This window comes from Lygodium microphyllum, chromosome 1 (assembly GCF_053477565.2).
Source record: "Lygodium microphyllum isolate KBCC chromosome 1, Lygodium_microphyllum_v1.1.10, whole genome shotgun sequence".
NCBI lineage: Eukaryota > Viridiplantae > Streptophyta > Polypodiopsida > Schizaeales > Lygodiaceae > Lygodium > Lygodium microphyllum.
The window spans coordinates 176,646,001-176,667,733 of record NC_141135.1 but is presented as its reverse complement, the minus strand read 5'-3'; the positions used below and the strand labels follow the sequence as shown (position 1 = coordinate 176,667,733).

Genomic DNA, 21,733 nt, shown 5'->3' with positions numbered 1-21,733 from the left:
CAAAACTGAGAAATGCAAATTAACTTAGAATCTTGGACAATGGATACCTTGTTGGCTCCAAAACTGATGCCCCCTTTTGGTACTTCTTTAACTTAATTGAAGAAGAAATTGATGTACAATGGGATTCTCCCAATTCCTTTAAGTATTCAAACTACCCTTGCTTTGGCTTGCAATCGGATGCCTCGGGCCTACCAAATCAAGGGATTGAGTGGTATCCCAGCAATTGAACTATGAAACCAGTCTTCCTTCTGTGGATGGGTGGTAAGTCCCTGATTACAACTCAGTTAGAGTTGTAACGTTTATTCCAAAACAGAGAAATGCAAATTAACTTACAAACTTGGACAATGTGTCGACACCTTGTTGGTCCCAAAAGTGACTCCCATTTCGGTACTTCTTTAACTTAATTGAAGAAGAAGTTGATATACAAAGGGATTCTCCCAATCACTTCAGGTATTCCAACTCCCCTAGCTGTTCAAAATGACTAGTAAGTCTTCAATTTGATTTGCCCCTTGATTTAGGCAGTCAATTGGCCTTCACCTGCTTTGGTGGAGATGGAAATGTCCCAAATTCATTGATTTGTTGGTTCCTCCACTTGAATTTGATTGAAAACAGCTTCAACCTTGTTTTCAAGTCTTGGAGCTTCCAATTTTTGGCATGCTTCTCAATGCTGTTGCTAAACCCTAATTTTTGTTGCAAATTAGGGTTTACAGCAGAGAAATTTGAAATTTCTCAGCTTCTGGTGATCTCAATGTTGTAAGCTTTGAAGTAAGGCTGTGAAAGACTGGGAGATGAGAGAGAATGCTGAGAGGGAAAATTCAGACTTTCTTCAGGAAGAATTGAAGAAAATCAGTCATTTATTGCCATTGCTCTATTTCAACAGCTTGTAGATGCAAATAATTGAAGAAAATCAGTCATGTACTACTGTTGCCCTGTCGCAACAGCCTATAGATTGATCTTTTCTTGCCCCTGTCTGCCTTAGAAGGTTCTTCAATGGCTACAAATTAGACCAGGAGCATCTCCTCCCTCTCTCTTGCAAACTGAATCTACTATAATGCCTCTCTCCAACCTATAAAGACGTTTTTCAGTGTTGTATGGGCATTTTTGACAAGTGGCAGTCTACCCAAATGGTTTTTCCGGCATTATTCATAGTTAAATATTAAATTTCAATCTTTGAATATTGAAAATTAATCTAATAATTATTTCAGTGCCCCAAAAAAAATCTGACTAGCCAATAATTAAATTGGCTAGGTAACTTCCATTCTCAAGTGTTTTTGTGCCATTTTTGACCATCAGATTGGCGTTAGATACTATTAAACGCCACTTCTCTAGTATCACCAACTGACACTTATAGCCGAACGAATGGCCTAGGCCAACAATTGACACCAGATACCACTAAGTACATGTGCGGCATAACTCATAGCAACTTTCGTCTTTGACATCTCGTGATTTCCTTGGTTCTCGAGCTTGTAAATTTACTCTAACCCTAGTTACACCTCACATGTGTAATATTTACTTAAGCATGTGATTAAAAATAATCCATATGTTAAGTGAGGTTTCAAAAATACATGTGCTCATGACACCAATCTTAGATAGGTATGGAGTAAAGTACTCAAGGAGATTGTATGGATATAAGTTCTATCTCTATGTATGATATGGCCGATAGGGTTACCAATCTTAGATAGGTATGGAGTAAAGTACTGAAGGAGTTATCAATCTTAGACAGGTATTGCGTAAAGTACTCAAGTGATGAGTGATCCTTGCTCTTGACCCATTTGTGAGAATCACACATGGGACTTGACATTGAGTGGACAGCGGACGTGTGAAGAGTATTGTCTCAATCTGCTCGGATGAATTGAATTGAAGCCTGAAACGCCCCTTTCCTAGGGGTACCACTCGAGTGACCTTGGGTGGGGGGACTAGCGAGACCTGTCTGGATGGAGTCCTTGAGTATGTAAATTGGGCGAGGAGCGGGCATCTCCAAATAGTCATTAGGCTAGAGAAGACCCTTGGAGGGATGTGACTTTGTCTCATGGACTGTCCTTTACATGTGGAGTAAAGTGGATCGCCAATAAGGCATCAATCGTAGATGCAAGGGGGGTTGCATTGGAGACCCTTAATGGTTGTGGTGAATTGCTTATAATCTCGTATGTCTCGCAAGCTCCATGTATTAGTGGTGTTGATGCTTCTTGATTAGCTAGTGCTAAGATTTTTTGTAGTGATTTCGACTCCTATGAAGAAGGTTGTGCGAGACAAGGGGAGATGGAAGAAGCCTAGTTGAGGAACTTGACAAAGGCTGCTAGGATGGAGGATGCTGAAGACACTTCTATATTTGGATAGAAGGGAGTGTATGGTTGAATATGATATGCGGTTGTTGAGATGTGTAGTTAAATCTTGTTTGAATGGAATTCTTGAGTATGTAAATTGGGGGAGAAGCGGCCATCTTCAATTAGTCTTTAGGCTAGAGAAGATGCTTGGAGGGTTGTGACTCTGTCTCTAGGGACGTGCTTTGCATGTCGAGTAAAATGGATCGGTAGGAAGGCATCAATTGTAGATGCAAGGGGGGTTGCACTGGAGACCTTTGATGGTTGTGGTGGATTGCTTGCAATCTCGTAGGTCTCCCTAGCTCCATGGATCAATGGTGTTGATGCTTCTCAATTAGCTAGTGCTAAGCTTTGTTGTATTGATTTTAGCTCCTATGAAGAAGGTTGTGCAGGAGAAGGGAAGACGGAAGAAGCTTAGTTGAGGAACCTGACAAAGGTTGCTAGGATGGAGGATGCTGAAGACACTTCCATATTTGGATAGAAGGGCATGTGTGGCTGAATATATCAGGTGGTTACTGAGGTGGATAGGTAGATTGGGCTGAGGAGATGGTGGTTGAGGTGAGTGGTGGACCTAGCTAAGAAGGTGGTGCTGGTTGGGGTAGTAGAGTGAAGTAGGGAGGTGGCCAACAGATGGTATTGCTACAGGAGCAAAGACAAGATATTCACTTTCATACTGGAGGAGGATGGTTGCGTTGTAGGGAGAGTACTTGGATTAAGTAGAGTTCACAAGATATTCTAGATAAAGGATCAAAGTAGTGGCATACTATGAGAGGAGGTGGTACATCGATGCGGATGGATGTAGACATGTGGTGTCAAGTCTACCTTTATTATCAGATTCATCATGGTTCTTGGCACCATAGGAAGATCAACATTAGTTTCCTCTTCCTCCTTTGGCATGGACATCCATAGTTGAGAGGGGTCTCCTACCTTTCTTGGTATTCTACAAGTTTCGGCATTTGACCTCCCTACCTTGTTTTACCTCCCCTTTGCATTGCATGATCATCATCATCTTCGTAAAAGGGCACTTGGGCAAGTGAACAATTTCCCCATGATGGACACTCATCTTGTGGCATTAAACTATGCATCTCATTGTGGAGAGCACCCTTGAGCGGATCGTGAGCTATTTCTATCAATGGTTGTTTCACCACCTTACCACCACACCTATATACTTATTCTCCCTTTTTCTTCATCACTGACATCCACAAATGGTTGGAGTAGCTTGTTTGTTTTGTGATGTCATGGATCCAACCATTCCTTTTCATTCTTTCGTCGGAGCATAGTTACTTGATAGGCCATAAACCATATCTTCTCCAAAAAAAAGGTTCAATGTGGTCCCATCCATCTTTGGAGGTCCTAGTAGGCCACTGGGCAGCCAAGGAACACCCTTGGTTTGATGCCTTGGACTCTCTTGTGTGATCACTTGGGCGCCCTTGGTAAGATAACCATCCCTTGTGTAGTCTTGGTAGGCCATGACAACCAACATGCACCCTTTGTTTGATGATCTGGTTGCTCTGGGGTGGGACTTTTTAGGGTAAAACATGGGCTTGAGCTTTTCTTCCAGTCCTTTCTAGGTTCTAGTTTTGGGTCTGAGAGGGGGTGTTGAGCATACAATGCATGGCAAATTGATTAGCTCTTTAAAACAACCTCTTGCACACCGGTAGCTCCACGATCCTTGTGGCAAGCTCAAGCAACCTCAATCCCTCTCCCATGAGCTCCATCCTCTATAGCCACGCGCGAGACAAGGGAAGAGAAGAGAAGAGAAGAAGATGGAGAGAGGAGATGGAGAGCTTCTCCACGATCCCTCACTCTCACACACTCACTTCCTCACCCTCTCACACTCCCTCACTCCTTTTCTCAAGCACAAGCAAGAAGGCAAGAAACAAGAGAAGAAGAAGAAGAAGCTTTAGCCACACACAAGAATGAGCTTCTCACTCACTTTTGAACTTTATATACATGCCCTCCCTTCTTTGGGCGGTCATCCCCTTTTTTACATGGCCGGCCATTGGCCTAAGCCCATTTCTCATTTCCCACCATTCTAATTTATCCTATTCCCAACTAATGCATACAATTTGCACAGGAGCGAGGCTGGCACTCTTTTACAAGGATTCAGGAGCGCTTTCACATTTAATGGTGCGCTTTTTACTCTTTTGCTTTCTCGGGGCGACATTGAGACTTTCTGGGGGTCGTGCCCGAACATTTAAATTTTTCAGGGTTTGGTTACCGGTCAAGGCGCCTTTTCCTTCTTTTATCCTGTGCCTTTTTTGCTATTTCCTTTTTTCCAGTTTCCCGCTCCTCTGCTCCATTTTCCCGCTCCTCTGTGCTGGTAAACACGGTAAACATTACCCCCCTCCTAGCCAAGTGCCAATCCAATGGCACTGCGGTGGAAAGTAGTGGGACAGTTGGGTCTACTGCTAAGCGGAACTGGTGGGTAGATGACACTGATTCAAAGGTGAGGGTGTGAATGAGAGGTGATGGAGTTTAATGACGATGACCAGGAGAGATTTTGGTGTGCTTTAGGCTTCATGAAGATGCTCGGCATTTCTCACACAGTTATCTTCATGAAGATGCCCCCCCGAACTCTGCCTTGACAAAGCATAGCTTTGTCTTCGCATTGAAGATCTGTGTCTTTGATTTGAAGATCTTTGTCTTTTATTTGAAGATCTTTGTCTGTGATTTCAAGATCTTCAGTGCTGCGTTGAAGATCTTCAACCTTGCATTGAAAATCTTCAGGCTTGTGGAATTAATAAGCGATTCGTAGATCTTGAGGCATTAGGCATGCATCTTTGGAAGATGAGGTTCCAAAATCTCTGCCAATGGCAGATCTATTACTGAGTACTCCTTTTGCTTGATTTGGTTCAGTCATGGTAGCCATCAGCAGGCAGATGATTGGCGACATGAAGCATGTTGGTCCGTCCAATCCAATGCAGAAAAGCTCCTGAAACAGCAGCAATGGTGTCATGTCTGACACATGGAAAAAGTTTTGGTCATTAAAGGATGCCGTGGATGATCTTCTTTAGCTGAGTAGCCAGTTCTTGAAACACAAACATAACCTGCAAGAAAAGTTGTGCACTTCCTAAGGGGTGTGTCTTGCGCACCGTGTAGTGCATGGTGCCTGTGGCAGTGGAACTGGAAGATGGGTCTAACCTTGGGTAAGCCCTTGGTAATGTCCCACACTTGAGGACCCAGTTCGTGTGTCGTCGGAGGTGCGGTGCAAATCTTAGGGTGATAGGTCTGAAAGTCCTGCCCTTGATGTGCCCTAAGTGTGAAGTGGGGAAGGGGCTAGGGAGAACCCTAGATGTAGTGACTATGGTGCACAACAAGGCGAAGGGAAGTTGCAAGCTCATCATGTGAAGTCTTCTCTCTCTTATCTTTGCTTAGTAGTAGATTCATCCCTTGGCTTTGCTATTCTTTGCTATTGTCTCTTCTTTCCAGTTCACCTTTTTTTTTGGTTGCCTTGTGGCTTTTTTTTTTTGAAGAGGTTATACATAGATGCATGTGATACAAGGGCATGATGGGAGTTTAATCCTCGTCATCCGAATGGAGGGTAGGGGATGGTGGAGGGCGAGGGGCTTTGTTAAGGAATCTGCGGCTCAGCATGTAGCCCTTGAGATTGAGGCAGGTCTTGAGAGTGGTAGTGGAAAGGAAAGGGTGGTTGCACTGTGTGAATTTACTATCGCTCATATCCTCAAGCAGTGCAATACAGAAGGATGGCAAAAGAGTAGCGCGCATCATGAGGCGAGTCATGGTGCTGCTATCTATGGCATTGGGATTGAAGTAAAGGGGTGGAAGGTGGCGTTCTTGAGGTGCAGACTCTTGGTAGATTAGGACCCTAATCAGTCTAAGATAATTACAGGTTGTTATGAAGGCGGGGTCAGGACAAGATGTGAACTCACTAAGGAATCTATCTATGGAACTGTACAAATTAGGGAGGGTAAATACAAGGGCATCTTTATAGGAGGTGCTATTGGCGTTATAGATGATAGGGAAGTCAAACCTGCCGTGGATGGACGGATTAAAATCCACGCTTACCCTTCGAGGATACGGCTGGGGTCGTTTCTCTCAGAAGGAAGGGTATTATAAAACACCATCCAAGCGCCAAGGTTGACATAAAAAATGCGTCTTCTCCAGGTGGGTTGACAATTGTAGCCCTCCACCGATCTAGGCACCTGGAAGACTTTATCATGCCAAAATTCCTGGCCCTCGGTTTCCCAAGCAGTTGGGTTGGCCTCTCGCTCTGCTAGCCACTTGTCCTTGAGCCTTGCACCCATAGCGATTACATCGTTTACAACTTCAATGGGCATTACTCTATTTGGTTTAGTGGGAAGCTCGAAGCTCAAGTCGAAGGGGTTGCGGGCACATTCTTGCTGTTCCCAGATGATTAGCTCTGCATGGAATCCAGCGGGGAGGTCCTCAGGGCGCGGTGGGAGAGGAGCAGGTTGCCTTGGGACAGGTCTAATGTTCAGCTTCTTCCTTGCCTTCTCCACCATTTCTCTTCTGCGCTTAGCCAGGGCTGCTTCTCTCTTAGCAGATGTGTCAGTGGGCTGCACTTCATCTTGTCGTGGAGGAGAGGATGCTGGGACGTAGTCCTCCTCCTGAGGTCCCAGATCAAACTCTGGTCCACCCCCTTCTGCTTGCACTTCTTCTTGCACCTTCTCTTCTGTGAAACCAAGTTCGTCAATTTCTTGCACCGTTAGGCCTACCTGTGTAAGGTATTTTCTTTGCTCCTCCAGGCTCTACGGCGGGCCTCCTAGTTGCAGTGGTACGTGCAGGCCTACTGTTAGGGCTCTGCGTGCAATGGCTAGCTTCTTCTGTAGCTGATCATTGGCCTCGTTTTCTTCTGTTTTGGTGGAGTGAAGTAGCGTGTTGAGGAAAGTGTGCTGCTGGGCCATCATAGAGAGCTGGGCAGCCTCTGCCTGATTTTTAGCCAACACTCTATCTCCTTTTGCTTTGGCCAATTGGCATGCTAGGTCTCGTACCCTCCTTTCGTTGTGGTCAGCCCATTCCTTCGCTCTCTTCTCCATATCTTCCAGGCTCTCCCCCTGATGGAGGGTCATAGCCATGAGTCGTTGCTCTTGGTCTTCGAGCTCGGGGTGTAGGCGGGACTGCTCCTGGTGTCCATTGGCGATTTGCGCACTGAGCTGATCCAGCTGCATCTGCATTCTTCGCACCTGCTCTTCTCTTAGCTTTTCTAGCTCTGCAGTCTCCTGTTTGATCTTCTCAAGCTGGTTTTGTGCCTCCTGGTTGGCTGCAGTGAGCTGGTCATTCTTGCGCCGCAAGTGAGCAGTGGTCTCTCTCTCTCCGTTGAGGCGATCCATTATGATTTTTCTTCTTCCCTCCCAGGCAGCATCATGTTCCTTTAGGGTTTTTCCTTCTTCTGCATCTCTATTGCTGGCTTCCTCCTTTAGCACAGTAATCTCCTTTTGGTACTCTGTTATCTGTTTAGTTTTCTCCAGCTGGAGAGTGGCTCTTGATTCTCGCTCTGTTGCCAACTCTTCCATGGCAGTTCTCTTTCCTTCCTTGGTCTTTTCTAGCTACGAGAGCAGCTCTTTAACGTACTCATCGTACTGGCATGCTGGAGGTGGGGGATGGGACATGGTGGCGGCGGTGGTAGTAGCTTCTGTTTTCTGTCTTTTAAGCTCTGGGCTTGGCTCCACATCAGCCGTGGCTGCCCTCTTCACTCCTGACACTGGGGTGGCTACGCCAGCTTCTCTTGCTAACTCCCTTTCCACCAGGAACTGCAGCCATGTGACCATATTGCTCTCATCGACCTTTAGCGAAGTTCCTGGGGCGGGGATGGTTATTATGGAAGCAGCAGGGCTAGTTGGCACAAAACTGGTTGGGACAGGCGTGATGGCCTCCTTGCCCTTGCCCTCTGCGACCGGCGGCGGGATGGGATCTAGCACATTCGAGCTCGTGTCTGGGTTCTTATCCTCCTGGGGCGGGGTTTGCTTTCTTTGTCGTTGATGTTGTTCCACAGATAGGCGAATTGCAAGTTCTATATCTTCTTGTTCCTTCTTCCTCAAGGCTTCTTCCTCCTGCTCAGCCCTTCTTTTCCTCTTCTCTTCTGTCTTTCTAGACTCCTCTTCCACTCTCTGTGCATCATCTTTTTCTTTCCTTTTCCTTTTTGTTTCCTGGGCTCTTGACACTCTTTGCGCTTTTTGCAGTTCTTCTTTCTCTTTCTTCCTCCTTTCTTCTTTCCTTTGGTGTTGGAAGCGCTTAGTGCGCTACTCTCTTTGCTATTGCTGGCGCTGTTTTTCTTGCTTTTCTTCTTCATCACTACTCTCGTCAATTTCTGTTTCCTCGTCAGAGCCAGAGGATTCTTCGCTGTGTGGTGAGAGTGGCGGTCTCTCCTGCTCCTTCTCTGCTGCTCCTGCCTCCTTTACTGCTTCTTCAATTAGGGCGGTTAGTACACCTCCATACCCAATGAATGATGCTTTGGAGGCGGCCTTCTTTCTGTCTTTTGCTGCTGGGGATTCACCTCCAACAGGTTGGTTTCCCAGATCAAGTGCTACGGCAGCCTTCTCGATTGTGTGTCTTACATAATCATTCCAGTCGATCTCTTCTGGTGCATTGGCCGCGAGGCTTTCGAGCATAGACACATTTATTCTGCCCATATAGGTAGTGTATCGATGGCTGGAGAAGAGGGTGTGCATGACTTTAGCACGCATGCGGATTTTGTCATCAGGGATGTCCTGGATATTGACTCCGTCGTTGGATCGCACCTGGCCCCTGTCCATTTTTAGCATGGCGAAGACATCCCTTTTTGGTCTCTTTACGGCCCTTGATTCCAGGCCCAGTGCCTTTTCTACTAGTTCCTTGCTTAAGGGTACCCTGACTTGCCTGGCAGCATCCCCCCTTCCCATAGTCACCGTGGCACTCTTGGAGGCAGAGTCAAAAGTTTGTAAGGACTCAACACACCTTGCATGATCCACATTTTGCTCCGCCTTCTCCGCATACTTGGTCATATTGCACTTTTCTATGACCTGCTTAGCTGCTTTTTCCGTTTCCACGACCCTGGATAGGTTGTGGATAGTTCGGAAATTCAGCCGTCCGTAAGCTTGAATTTCCAGATTCAGCATATATTTTTGCTTTTTTTCTTCCGTGAAGGGAAGCTTATGAGCGCGATCTTGATGAGCCATCTTGGGTTCCTGCCCAACAAAAATACTTTTCATTAATCACAAGTGGAAAAGGAAAACATGGCTAAATGAAGCTAAGCATGAGAAATACGCAAAACAGGAATGCAAAGAACTTGAAAAATTTTACTAACTTTTTTTTTTTTGATCACTGAGTTTAACCTTTCAACAATTATTTATGCCTTCTTAGCCTTATTCCTCCCCCTCGGAAAGATGAAAATCCTTTCTAGGATTGAACGAAGTGGTGAGGATATCAAAGGTGATTGTGATGGGGTGTTTCGGCCAACAGCCACTCATAAAATGCAGGGTTGTACTCAAGTTGAGCGTGACGATCGAGTTCACAGGGTTGTACAAAAACTTGGGAGATATAGGTCAAGACATCGTGAAAAATATCTCCGGTATTAAGGCGGCTTGCAACGTGCAGTTCTTCTTCCGTAAGGAATTGGTCAATGTAAGGATAGGCTAGGACCTGGTCATCTAAGTGTTGGTTTCGGTTAATGGCCAAAACTCTAAATGAAAGAGGTGCCACATTAGTAGGATCGTACTCAATGGTCTTGATTGCCCTCCTTTGTTCAGCATTTGTCATGATACGACAGCCTTTCTTTTCCCATTGGGTCCGCAAAGTGAACCACTGCTATAAGAACGAGGAAGTTGAGCTTGCAAGTTGCGTGAGCTCATGTAATTCTTGTTTGGGAGCAGAACGAGGAGGCTTACGGTATGAGGTGATTAGTCGCCTGAGAACAACTTGCTCCTTTGAGATTTCTTCATTTGCTATTAGTTCAGCAACAATCTTGGGGAATTTGACGGTCATAAACTCGTATTCCTCCCAAGTGCATGGTAATGCACGAACATCGGAAGCAAGTGGTTCATCAAGAAGACCTAGGTCCAACCGCTCATAACTCCTAGCAAATGTGGTGAAAGTGTGGTCTAACACCTTAATGCAGGTCACAAGGTCATCTCCCGAAGTTTCAGCAAGGTCTTTAGCCAAGGAAAGGAAAGATCGTACCACATAGGAAGGCCTAAGACCTGTTGGTGGTGATGGTGCGATTGAGCTAGACAGTAGTGACTCCATTGCTGGTGTCACGGGTGTGGCTTTGCACTTCGAAGCACTTTGAAGTGCTATAGGAAGCTCTGGTGGCATGGAAGTTGTGCTGGGTTTTGAGTGCACAGTCACGGAAGTATTCAACTCTTTTGAGTGAGGTAAGCTTGAGGCTTTTAGCGATTGCTTTGGTCGATAAATTAGCTGGGACTTATTAGTCACAGCCGGCAGTGGTTTGCTAACTACGGCCCGGGCGCTATGTTTGCAAGCCTCTCTCACTGGAGTGAGGTTGCTTGGAGTTGAGCCTTTAGACTTGCCATTCTTAGGCACCCAAATCCAGGGGTTGCCTTCATAGTAGCCTTGCGCTCTCAAGAGATCTTTGGGGATCCATCGCGGTGTGGTTGTGTGCCTATGTTGATAGCGTCCAAATTGCCTCTTAGGCCGTGATGACTGATTGTTTTGGCGTTTAGAAGCACGTTTGGGTGGTCTACCCGGAGGTGGTCTTTGCCGCTTTGGCACCCATATAAGCTTAGATTCCTTGGCCTTGTGAGCACTCTTGGTGGGTTTGGGTCTAGGGTCTAGAGCTTGGCGTGAGACCTTAGTGTCCTTCTGTGTAGACTTGAGCGTAAGTGCGGTCGTAGTGATTTCTACCGGTGGCTTCACAATGTTGAAAGGGTCAGAACAGCCCTTGTTGAAAGTCGTCACTATGCGCACATTGCCTATAGCAAGATGGATGCGCTCTAGATTATAATCCACATTACAATTCGTCTGCTTCTTAAAAGTACGACCTAATAGTGACATATTACCGGTCTCTTTTGTGTTAGGCAACACGTGCAAGAAAGCTGGTATACTTTTAGACTCGATAGAAATGACCACTTTGCACCTCCCTAAGAGCGTGTAAGCATTGCCCCCAAATGGGGTGAGTTTGGCGTTGGTGGGCTGCAGTTTAGGTTGACCAATGCGTGTTCAATGGTCATGCGTCAAGATATTGTAATCGTCACCTTCGTTAATCAAAGCATCAAAAGAATAGGTCTTTTCCGTAGTGACGGTGATTCGTAAGTAGGCGGGCGCCACTGCTTCTTCATCTTGATCTATTATTTCCATAATAGTAGCCACTCAGACGTTGACAGGGGCTTCCAACATAGGTGGCTCATGCAACGGGTGGGAAGGAGAATAGTATTTTTTTATGCGGTTGCCATTGAAAAAGCCGATTCCTTCGCCTTCGAGCGTCTCTAATTCAACGTTGCCCGTTCGACTAATTGCACGTACTCGGAAAGGTCCCAGTCTACGGAATTTCATTTTCTGTTTGTGACCCTTCACAGAGTATAGCAGAACGAGATCCCCCTGATCAAAGTCGCGTTGTTTGAGATGCTTGTTAAACCACATTTTCCTTCGTGCTTTCTCACAAATCAACGCATGGGTGGCCAAGAGCCGGGTTTCCGTGAGACGTTCTAGCTCTACCAAGCAATTTGTCCAAGCGTCTCTTCCCTCCCAGCGCTCCTGCATTGCTATCCTTAAGCTAGGGACAAAAAACTCTAAGAGCAGAATGGCCTCCGTTCCATAAGTCAGTCTAAAGGGCGTCTCGCCTATAGCCGTTTTATAAGCCATACGATAGGCCCACAAGGCCGCCATTAACTTGTTGTCCCAGTCACTCCGAGATGTAGATACCACTTTTGTGTGTACATTGACTAGGATTTTATTGGTGGATTCTGCTTGTCCGTTAGCCTGACCGTAATAGGGCGAGGATTTTTTGTGAATGATTAGAAAAGTAGAGAGTAGATTCGATATCACCTCATTAATGAAGTGTGTGCCCTGATCACTGACTAATTCTATTGGACACCCAAACCGTGAAATGACCTGCTCCCACAAGAACTTTGCAGTGGTTCTAGCGTCATTCTTCCTTGTAGCTCTGGCCTCTGCCCACTTCGTTAGGTAATCAGTTGCCACTATGATGTAGCGAGCCTGAGAGTACTGTGCCGTTGGACTGATAGGTCCAATGAAGTCGATGCCTCATTTTTCAAAGGGTTGTCGGGCTATGACAGGGGTCAACTCCATTTTATCTTTGCGCACGGGCACCTTGGTTCTTTGGCATTCGTCGCAGTGCTTCACAAATTTAGCAGCATCACGGAATAGGGTGGGCCACCATAGTTGGGATTGCAGCACCTTTCGGGCTGTTGTATCCCCGCTAAAGTGTCCTCCAGTGATTCCGCCATGTGCTTCTTTCAATGCATCGTGCATCTCGTGCTCACACACGTATCTGCGCAACAAACCGTCTTGTCCTAACCTATAGAGTTGGCCGGCTATCAATTGGTATGGTTGGATTTTCAAAATAAGTCTCCTCAGCCTGGCCTTCTCAATTGGTCTCTCAGGTAATCCGTTCTCCAGCATCTGAACTACATCATCGGCCCAATATGGCGTCAGATCAGCTTTAAACAATTCTCTCTCACTAGACAGGTTAAAGAGACGAGCATCCGGTAAATCGTCAGGTATGCCTTGTCCAGCGGCTTCTCCTGTGGGTATGCAGGACATATGGTCAGCCATGTAATGCTGCTTGCCTTTGCGTACAACCACAGAGAAGTCAAATTCCAATAGGAGAAGTAACCATCTAGCTATGCGTGTAGCGCAAGGCTTGTTCACAAGATAGAGCAAGGCTTGATGGTCAATAAAGAAGACAAAGGGAGTGGCCAACAGATAATGTCTAAATTTCTTTACAGTAAATACCATGGCCAACCCCTCCCTTTCTGTGGTGGAATAATTCATCTCGGTTCTTGTGAGCTGCCTGTTGGCAAAACTCACCGGATAGTCTAAGTTATGTTCACCAGGCTGGCATAGCACGGCCCCAATAGTAAACTTAGAGGTGTCTATGTGCACATGAAACGTTATGTTCCAGTCTGGCGCTTGTAAGATTGGTGCAGTGGTAAGAGCCTTCTTCAACTCTTCATATGCGCGTTGGCATTCCTCAGTCCACTCGAACATGATCAATAGCTTGTACAATGGTCTAGCAATCAGTGCATAATTTAGTACAAAGCGGCGATAGTATCCAGTATGTCCTAAGAAACACAGAACTCCCTTGTAGTTATTGGGTGGCGGAAGGTCGACAATGACTCTGACTTTTGAAAAGTCCGTGGTGATGCCGTTCTTTGATACCACGTGCCCTAGGATACATCCGTGTTTCACCCAGAACTGGCACTTCAAGGGGTTCAACGAGAGGTTGTACAACCGACACCGTTCGAAGACAGCTCTCAATTTCTCTAAGTGTTCGGCCCAACTAAAGTGTACGCATAAGTCGTCTACAAACACCTCTAGTTCGCGCCTAAGCATATCTTTGAAGATAGTGCACATTAAGCATTGGAAAGTCGCAGGCGCATTCATCAGCCAAAGGGCATGACAATGTAGGCGAATACACCCCATTCCGTGGCGAAGGCAGTCTTGTGCCTGTCATTGGGGTGCAATTGCACCTGATTGTAGCCCGAGAAGCCGTCCAGAAAATTGTAGGCCTCTTTACCTGCTACCCTCTCAAGCATGTGCTCGGTGTATGGTAAAGGGTAGTTATCCCTCTTCGTAGCGGCATTAACTTTCTTGTAATTAACGCACACTCGGATTTTTCCGTTCTTCTTCATCACGATCATAATCGGTGATACCCAGTCCGTGTGCTCAATCTCATATATGAATCCCGCCTTCATGAGCTTATCAATCTCCTCTTTTACTGCATGGGCGTGTTTGGGATTCATGGGGTAAGGTCGTTGCTTTGTTGGCACTGCATCAGGGACCATTGGGATATTATGAGTCACAACCCTAGGGTCGACCCCTTTAAGTTCTTCCAATGTCCAGGCAAATACATCAATATACTCTTGCAAGACTGCAATAAGTTTGGCCTCCTTATCCTTGGTCAAATCGTCTGCAATGAATACAGGTCTTGGCTTTTCGCCCTCCCCAGCCAAGTTGACTTCCTTGACTTTGGCGGGTCCTTCAATCGGTTCACTAGTTTGGCCCTGCCTCTTCGCACCTAGCAAAATCACTACTCTGTCACCCTTTTTAAATTTTGTAAGCCGTTTGGGTAGATCCTGCGGTTTCTTTTGCCTCTCTGCTTCTGAGTCCTTCGCTTGTGTCTTGGCCTCCTCCTTTAATCTCCTGCGCCTTAGGTGGACTGGCAAGTCCCCTTTTGTACGTTTGACCTTAGAGGGTTGGGGTATCTCGGGATCACTCTCAGTGCTGACTTCCGACTCCGAGTTAAACTCGCATCCCTCGCTCGAGGAAGGAGTTTCCCCAGGGGGTCGTAGTTCAGTAGGTGCATCCGTCTTGAGCACTGGGATTACCCATGGTCGTGCTACTCCGGCTTGCTCGTAATCCACGGCTCCTATGTGTTCTAGCCAGGATCTATCGCACTCCATCCGCATGACTCCTTTTTCACTCCAATTCGTCTTTTCCTTCCTGGGTCTCGAGTCTATCTTGATTTGTTCTATCGTTCTCCCTTCTGTGTCATACTCTACTGTATCCATCTCTTCCTCACTTTCATCTCCTATAGAGTGGCAGTCCTCATATTCCTCGTCGTCAGAGTCTTGCTCTTCAGACCGTTCATCATCGCCTAAGCTTTCCTCTTCAGTCTCCTTGTCGTCAGTAACTAAAGCCCAATTGTATAACAAATTCAGATCGTGGACTTTGGTCCATTTCCATTCTGGCTTAGTCAACAGATCACGTAGAGGCTTTAGGTTGGCAGCCAAGTTGCCCTTCAGTGTGTCTGTCAGATACTCTACGATTTCCTGAAGCTCTAGCTTATTGATGGGGATATGGAACGAGACAGGTTTCCTTGGGTTGAGTGAGCTTCCTACCATCATGCAGAGTGGCACAGTTGGCTCCTCTATTGGCATGGTTGCGGCTTTAGCAGCCTGCCGATATAGTTCTTCCTCATCTGAGAATGGTAGGTCAATGGTTGCCAAGACGTGCATCCAATCCCGCTCATCCTCAGGGCAGGGAATATATTTAGTGGGTGATCCATAGGGTTTGGTCGTTTGAGTATCGCCTTTCAGCATGGCTGAGATGGCATTTAGCTCAACGGGGGTCGTTTTTCAAGTGTCCATCTCTACCCTTACTGCTTCAGTTCTGCTCCCTAGGAAGATCAAACCATTTTCCCAATCTTCAATGACTCGAGCGTTTCTTATCCAAAGTTGGCCTAGCAGTATGTCGTAGTCCACTCCCTTCATGACAATGAAGTTCACGGATAATTGCACACCTGCAATCTTTACTGGCCAGTTCTTTAAGACTCCGAACGGCCTTACCTTCATTCCATTTGCTAACGTGACATCGAACCTGGCTGTCTCTACAGGAGGGTTTCCCCATACCTCTAAAACTGCATGGCTCAGTACGCTAACACGGGCGCGTGTGTCTACAATTCCTTTCCGCGTCATATCTCCTAAGGCTAGAATAGATAGGACTGCATGCATTTCAGTGCCTTTCCAGAAAGCATTGATGTGCAATGACTTAGGAGTTGAGTGTAGAGTTAGACTTGGGATTTGCGTAACTGCATCATGATCTTGCTGATCAGCACCCGTAAGTCCTGTGTGTCCCTCCACCAAATCTTTTAACTCCTGCCATAAAGAAGGATTCTGCCTAAGCAGGTCTTTTACGCTTAGAGTTACTGGGGTGGACAGCAAGGTTGCAAGGAGACTGCTCGGCCCTTGTCTTCCCCTAAGGCTAGCACTCTTGGGCCATGCATTCTGTCTGCCCTGGTAAGTCCCCCTTTGGCCTTGCTGCTGAGTTGCCCCCTGTGGCAAGGATACACTTTTAGTTTGTGGTTTTGTGGGTGAGATTGGTGTGCTCACGCTGGAAAAATCGTCCATTGGATCTTCTAGTATGGGGTCAGCATCCTTGAGGTGCTCCTGGGCATCCTTGACCCACTCCTTGACTTTGGCTATAGCTTCGAGTTGCCGTTTGGGATGGGGATATTCCCCTACCTTGGCGCTCCCTAGCTCAGCTGTCTTCGGGGCTGAGGTCTTTGCCTCTGCATCCGTGACTTTCTTTCCTGTCACTAATGTCGTGGCTTTCTTGGTTTTAAGGGTTATCTTCGCGTCTGTTCTCTTTTTCCTTCTCCTTCGGCTTTTCTTTCCTATTGAGGCTGTGTCAAGGTTACTTGGTCCAGGCAAGGAGATACATGCCTGCCTTGTTTGAGCTCGCGTCATAATCTGTAGTGGGATAGGTGTGTCCTCATTATCAAAGGTTTCCACTCCAAACAGCCCTAGAGGTACTGACGGTACGTTGGCAGAGCTAGCTGATGGTTTCCACCTAGGACAATCAGGAAACAGGTGAGTGATCCCACATTCTGTGCATCGGAGATCCGCTTTGTCCTTGTTAGCCTGTTCCTTCTCTGGGCAACGTGATGAAATGTGGCCTGGATGGCCGCAGGTCCAGCATGTGATCAGATCTTGGCTTGGCCGTCCAAAGCCTCTGCCTCTTCCTCTACCTAATGCCATCATCGGCACCGGCCGATAGTCCATCAGGATTGGGTTGCCCTCCTCGTCATAGGATATGTACGAGTTGACATATGTCTCCTCTTCACTAGGCTCTTCCACATAGTGAATTGGAGCATCGCTCGATGGGTGGGTTATAAAAGGCCCTGGTGGTCTTGGTATACCTGCTGGGTTCATCTCCAGCATAGGTACGACAGGTCTTGAGTCATTTGGTGCAAGGAGTGCCAATTGGGCTCCCCTCCCAAAGAAATTTGGTGGTCTATTACCTAAGTACAGAGGATTGTACTGTTGTGCGTATGGGAATCTCCTCAGCATCCTGCAATGCAATGCATCATTTCCGAATCTACCACAATTTGAGCATGGGCTAGATCTAGGATCTTGGCATTCAGCTGGGAGGTGATTGCCGCCACAGTATATACACTATACATGCGATCGCACAGGTTTCCTTATCAATTCTTGCAGTCGTGCAATCTCCATTCTCATCTCCGCCATCTCTAGGCCTTGGTCCATACTCTTTCCCTTTGGTTGGTAGTCCTCATGCTTCGTTCCCTAAGCTGATCATCTACACGTATTGCCTCTTCGAAAACTCTGGCTAGCACGTCTCGTTGCAAGGTAGAGTTACTGGCCAAAGCCTTGTAGAGCTCCTCACTCCGAATTCCGTTCATGAATACTGTAGACACTGCCCTCTCAGTAGGTCGTTCATTGGCAGGGATCCTTTTGAAGAGGTTACGCACATGAGTGACGTAGTCCCTGGCGTCTTCCTTCTCTGTTTGGTTGATATTCATCAACCGGATGATGAGGTTGTCTGAATACCCTGCCTCCGAGAATCTCTTGATGAAGAGGCCCTTAAGGCGAGCAAAGTTTGTACGTTCTGCGTCATCGAGGCTAGAATACCAGATTCTCCCCTTATCGCCTAAGCACAAGCCAAAAGCTTGAGAGCGTTGCGCAAGGTCAGCAAGACCGTTTGCTTCGCATACTTGCTCGAACTGCTCCATAAAGCTATATGGGTCACTGCTAGGCTCATACTTCGCTAGCTGTTTTGCTACGATAGGGATTCTGGCCTGCCCTTTAGCCCCTTGCGTGACTCCCAATCCCGAGAGTAGTGCAGTGGCTAGGGCTGTAGCACTCTGCTCAACGGACATATTGTCTATGAGTCGCTTGGCTACAAGTTCGCTCAATGTCATGTCAGCCTCTGCTGCGGGTTCCCTCTCTTCATTCGGTCCAGATTTGGCTGTCCCAGCTAGGTCTAGCACCCTTCTAGCCTCATACATATCTACGTCTTGCTGTAGCTTTCTAGCCCTTTGCTCGTGTTTGTAGGCAATTATGCCTTCTAGCGCTCTCCTGATTGCTCTTCTCTCTTCTTCGAGGCTCGCTACCACTTCTTCTACAGGTTTGCCCTGGATCACGGTCCTAGTAAGTAAATCGTAGTCATGGACTAGTTCCTGTACTGAGACTGGGAATTCTCCTAGGTCTAGCCGGTCCTCTCCTCGGTCACCTCTTGATCCTGACATTGTTTCTGCCTCCAATTTCATAAGGCCGTCGATCAGTTCGAGTAGTTCTGGCAGCGCCCGATCCTCTATGTTGTCGTCTTCTGGATCCTTGCGTCCACTTAACGTCCTCCTGGGTCCTAACCCTGTTTGTCTGCTAAGTCTTGGGGTTCACTCCTATTGATGGGTTCCTTGAATGATTATGTTCGAGTGTATTCCTTGTTATTACAACCAATCCTCAAATTATGTACAGTCAGTGTGGTGTCTGTGCGTTTGGTGCGAAATCAGGCTTTCTGCTCTTTCAGTGCATAACCAATGTGGCCTACTGTGTGTGTGGGATTACAACACTCAAGTGCGATGTCAATGCTACCTTCAGCTCTTGGCCACTGGGTATGAGGTCAGCATACGGCTGCCTGGTTAAAATCTGGGTCTCTGCTGCGTCTCTCAGGTATTTGGGGGTCTGATGTCCGGTCTGCTGTTGCAACTAGGCTGCGACAACACACTCTGCTAGGTTTCCTAGCCACATGGCTAAGTTTTCTATGATTTTCTCGCACCTACAGGGTCGCACTAGTGTCGGCAATGTGGGTCTGGGCTTAAATTATTAAAATAATGTCAAAAATGCATTCGGGCAAAATTGGCCCGAATGGCAGGGTCCGAATCCCAGAATCGGCGTCCGAACCGTTGAAGTCCGAATGTCTCATTTGTCCGGGCCGAAGGCCGAATGGCCGAGTCCCAGGGCCGAAGCCTGAATGGCTGAGTCCGAGGGCCGAACTCGAGTTGGCCCGAATGGCCGGGTTCAGGCGGTCCAATTCGGCCGTCCGAACACCGAATGGCCAAATCCTGAATTCGGAGGGGCCGAACTGCCGAAGCCCGAATGATAAGGTCTGAATGGCTAGATGGCCCGAAGGCCAAACTCCAAAGCCCGAAGGCCCTCGTTCGGGCGGCTGAAGGCCGAAGTCTGAACGGCACGTGGCCGAATGCCCGAAGGCCGAACGCCGAACCTTAGGTTCGGGGCAGCCAACTGCTCGATTTTGGGGTTCGAATGTCCGAACGCGTCGGGGTCGGTGCACTTCCGACAATGAAAATGGTGACGAATCTAGTGTTATGTTGATGATTAGCTATTCTAGGCTGTTAAATACACACAAGGGCATGCCGGGGAAGAGATTTGTATACCTGTAGCACCCCGGAAGTGTGATTGAAGGGCGTCCGCTTCTCTCCTGTGCCTGTAGTTCTCACACTCTCTCTTGCTCTCTCTCAACTAAGTCAGAATGCAAATGAGCTCTTCTCCCCTTGCCCCAGCCTTACATAGCATTGCCCAACCACTCTCTAACCTTAGAGCCTTTCCCCGTTGCGATTTCCCCCTTAAAAAACACGATTTTTGTCTTCTTTTTCTTATTGCAACTAGATTTACAGCAGCAAAAACCCTACCATTTCAGTTTCGAATCTTAATCCTATCCTACCTAATGCTAACAAAAAATCGCAAAACCAAGCATGGGTTGTATTTACCTACTTAAGCACTGATAAAAAAACTCAAAATACTTAGTTGTTCCAACGATTAAACCTCCTAAATCTCCTATCTATCTCAAGCACCATTTCGGGCAAAGGCCCTACTCCTATGCTCGATTTGATGCGCGCGGCACTCAAGGCTCGATTCCGTCGGTCCCGGCAATGGAACCAAATGAAGGGGAGCTACAAGCTCTACCCCGAGACCTACGGACCGCTTATTGATCAAGCGTTTCAAGCCGAGCAGCCATGGCTACCTCTCACATAGCTGACGCACCATGCTTACCTTACGAGTGTAGTGAGCTTACCTTGATGCTCGATCGAGTACCCTCCTCTCTCTTGCACACCGGTAGCTCCACGATCCTTGTGGCAAGCTCAAGCAACCTCAATCCCTCTCCCATGCGCTTCATCCTCCATAGCCACGCGCGAGACAAGGGAAGAGAAGAGAAGAGAAGAAGATGGAGAGCTTTTTCTCCACGATTCCTCACTCTTACACACTCACTCCCTCACCCTCTCACACTCCCTCACTCCTTTTCTCAAGCACAAGCAAGAAGGCAAGAAACAAGAGAAGAAGAAGAAGAAGCTTTAGCCACACACAAGAATGAGCTTTTCATTCACTTTTGAACTTTATATACATGCCCTCCCTTCTTTGGGCGGTCATCCCCTTTTTTACATGGTTGGCCATTGGCCTAAGCCCATTTCTCATTTCCCACCATTTTAATTTATCCTATTCCCAACTAATGCATACAATTTGCACAGGAGCGAGCCTGGCACTCTTTTACAAGGATTCGGGAGCGCTTCCACATTTAATGGTATGCTTTTTACTCTTTTGCTTTCTCGGGGCGACACTGAGACTTTCTGGGGGTCGTGCCCGAACATTACCAAAAGTTTCATTAAATGGTCTGCGATCCTAGAGAGTTTTTGTGTCCCACAAGAAAAGCCCTAATTTGGGAGGATCCTTCTACATTTATAGATGGATAGGCTTCTCACCATTCAGCCCTTCCTTGTCTTGTAGGTTTTGGCCATGAGTCCTCTTCCACTAGCTGTCCAGCCCCCAATGATTGCTGCTACATGCATGGTCTATAGCTGTCACCTAGCCTCCCACTGCTGCCGGTGATGAGCTGCCATCATCTTTAAGCGGTTACATTACTGTGTTTACTAGTTCCAGCCCTAGAGACAGTTGTATTCTAGTTTCCAGCTTGTTGCTCTTCCATTTTCAGCATTGGCTTGATTTGCGTTTGCATGTACAACAGATCTTTTTTGTGTTTTCAGGACTTTTCTTCATCAGCCTCTGCTCCAACTAGTGGTTATTGCACTTGGGATCCATCTCTGCTGGATGGCACATATCAACATCTCCCTTAGCCGGCTCGCATGAGAGCCACCAGTTGTTGGACAGCTCTACTCTTGAGCATTATGTACATTTCTCTCATTCATTTCCAGCATTGATTCATTTACTTTGTTCTCTTTCTTCTTTGTTTCTATTTGTGTTTTTGCATTTTATGTTTTACATTCAAGGTTTGCATATATTCCATTGTTGTCTGAGTTATTGTGTTTTAGTTGTGTTTTTACATTTTGCGTTGTCTTTGTGCAAACCCTAGCGTATCTTCACTTTGAAGACTATTCTAAGACCAAATTGAGCTTAAGCATTCCATTTAGATGGTGAAAAGCTAATTTGCACAAATTGTAAGTAAATTGTATTAGTTAATGGTGATGCATTGTATGCATGGTCTTTGTAGGGGAAATATAGTTTCTGTGCTAGTTGTGTGTGCTGTTTGAAAACTGTGGT

At 46.8% G+C, this 21,733-nt stretch overlaps 1 protein-coding gene across 1 annotated transcript in view; it reads left to right on the top strand.

The window, feature by feature from the left end:
* Nucleotides 1-21,733, top strand: part of LOC148042007 (Chaperone DnaJ-domain superfamily protein) — a 117,959-nt gene that overhangs the window by 57,791 nt on the left and 38,435 nt on the right. The window lies entirely within an intron of this gene.